Raw genomic sequence first — 3,217 nt, forward strand, 5'->3', positions numbered from 1 at the left:
CATTTGTCAAAATTCACCGAATTGGACTCTTCATATTAGTGAATTTTATTGTACAAAATGTATGACTGCTAATATAATTAAATAGTATAGATTATAAAAAATAATAATAAGTTCTGGTACTACCTGTGAGCCAGCTGTGTTTTGAAATTATCATTCATCCTCCTATATTTCATCTATAAAATGGCAATAAAATTGCCTTCTTCATCTGCTCTAGCTATCTTTAAAAATTTTGTCTCAATTCTTACATAATGAACCTTTCATGAATGTGCCTTATAAACTATAAAATACTCCTTTAAACATGTTTTGATTATTGTGTAATATGAGTAGTCAGATGTTACATGAGTAGTTGAATAAGATACTTTGGGCTATGTTTGTGCTAATGGGAAAAGATGGCTATGTGGCAATCATTTATTTTCCATTTATTTCTCACGTTTATAAAACTGTTCCCCTTATTACAGCCACAGTCATTATTTTCCAACACCTTCATCTCTGAATGCCTGTCATCATTTCCTTTCCAATTCATTTGAGTTAGGTCCTTGTTTTAAAAAGTTATCCCATTCATGATCCCATTGGTTGAGAGTACCTGCTGCTTTTCCTTGGTGACCAATGGCTCATCCATGGATTTCCTTTTTTGTTCAGTGAGCAAATGTTGAACCCCTAGAGACAGGCAGGCACTGTGCTAGATTCAGGGGATACATAGGAGGATAAAAGTTTTTCATGCATTTTTTTCACAGAATTGCTTTTACTACACTCCAATTACTTTCTATTCCACTGCTATAAGCTTTGTTCAAACTTCTGTTATTTTTGCCATTTCCTCTTAACAGGAGCCCTATCTTAAATAATGTCCCTGAGGGTCACCCCACATATCTAACTGAAGCACCTTTCTGTTTATTCCATTTTTATGTTCCAAAACATTCAAAGACTCCCTTCTGCCTATTGATGCATAATGATCCAGTGGAAAGAAAACTATCTTTGAATCAGATAAACCTGAGTCTAAATCTTGATGCCTGCTGTATGACTCTGTACAGTACCACATCTTTTCCAATCCTCAGATTCTTTGTTTGTATAAAACCAATAATAATACAGATATTATACATTTAAAGAGCTTGAGAAAATGCCTAGCACTTAGAGTAGCTGTCTAATAAATCACAGTTATTATTAAAAAACAAATACTCTGCAAGTCTTAGTTTATTCTTAAAATCTTGCTTAGCCAGGTTTGAACCTCCAAATAGTTCTTCTGCCCAGTCTCCAGTGTTAGAAAAGCATCATATGGAGTATTTTATACAACCATCAAAACTTCAGCAATACAGTAAATGAGCTACATCTTGGCTCAAGGGGTACTTAAGATCTCAAGGATCTATACAAGAAGAGAGGTGGCAGCTACAGGCAGCAACACCCAACAATTTAAGAAATAAGAGTTGTGAAATCATCATCTTCCTATCTTGAGGATTTTTGACGACTTTGCTCATGGTGGAGAACTCAATTCACATTTAAATGAAAATTTGATTTTGTGAAGTGGCAGAATACTTTAGTTTCACATTTATGTTGTCACATTACCACATCATTTTGTAGTCTGAATCCAGTATTTTTTAAGGTTAAAACTTTTATTTTGTTCATTAAATTTTAGATTCAGGGGTACATGTGCAGGTTTGTCAAATGGATGTAATGTATAATGCTGATATTTGGGATTCCATCAAACCCATCACCCAAATAGCAAACAGTACCCTTTGGTAGTTTTTCAACCCTTGCTCCCAGTCTCTCCTTCCTTGGAGTCCCCAGTGTCTACTGTTTCCATGCTTATGTGTGTGTAATCATTGTTTAGCTTCCACTTATAAGTGAGAACATGTGGTATTTGATTTTCTGTTTTGTGTTAACTCACTTAGGATAATGACCTGCAGCTGTATCAATGTTGCTGCAAAGGACATAATCTCATTTGTTTTCATGACTGTATAATATTCCCTTGTTTATATGTACCATATCTTCTTCATCAAATCCACACTGATGGGCATCCAGGTTGATTTTGGTATTGTCAATCATTAACAATACCAAAACACAAATGAGTACAGGTATCTTTTTGGTAGAACATTTTTTTTTCCTTTTGGTAGATACCCAGTAGTGGGATTGCTGGGTCGAATGGTAGTCTTATTTTTGTTGTTATTTGAGGACTCTCCAAGTTCCTTTCCATAGGGGCTGAACTAATTTACATTCCCACCAACAGTGTGTAAGTGTTCCCATTTCTCTGAATCCTCACCAACATGTTATTTTATGACTTTTTAATAGTCATTCTGACTGGTGTGAGATGATATCTCATTGTGGCTTCAGTCTGCATTTCTCTGGCAATTAGTGGTGTTAAGCATTTCTCTTTTCATGTTTGTTGGCCACATGTATGTCTTCTTCTGAGAAGTCTGTTCATGTCCTTTGTCCACATTTTAATAGGGTCATTTGTTTTTTTCTTGTTGATTTGTTTAAGTTGCTTATAGATTCTGGATATTAGTCTTCTGTTTGATGCGTAGTTCACAAATATTTTCTTCCATTTTGTAGGCTGTTTACAATTTTGATAGTTTATTATGGCTGTGCAAAATTTCTGTAGTTTAATTAGGTACCAATTGTCAATTTTTCTTTTCGTTGCTTTTGCTTTTGAGGTCTTAGTCATAAATTCTAGGCCAATGTCCAGAAGAATGTTTCTTAGGTTTTCTTCCAGGATTTTTATAGTTTGAGGTCTTATATTTAAGTCTTTAATCCATCTTGAGTTATTTTTTTTATGAGAGATAGGGGTCCAGTTTCATTCTTCTGCTTATTGCTAGCCAGTTTTCCCAGCATGAATTTGGATGTTTTAAGACTTAAAAAATAATTTTCTATTTTGTAAAGCAAATCGATTTGTGCGTAGATAGGCTCCATTACATCTATACTGACTTTGTTCTTTTGTAGTAAAACATATTTTAATTTGCTGAACACTGTGTCTTTATCGGAAAGTGGTATGTGGCAGATGAACAGACAGAAAAGATAGGGAATAAGAAATGGGGACTGCGACAACGGGAGCTGCAGGGAACATCACACAAATATAAATTCATCTCCCACTAGAGGAGAGATAGCTTTAAAGAATAGAAATTTCATTGTATATTCACCTTGTTTTAAGATGCATCCTTATATAAGTATCATTTAATCAGAATGGAAAGAAGATTTACCTGTTTTGTGGTAATTGTGTTGCTGGGACTTT

Source organism: Pongo abelii, chromosome 14 (assembly GCF_028885655.2).
Source record: "Pongo abelii isolate AG06213 chromosome 14, NHGRI_mPonAbe1-v2.0_pri, whole genome shotgun sequence".
NCBI lineage: Eukaryota > Metazoa > Chordata > Mammalia > Primates > Hominidae > Pongo > Pongo abelii.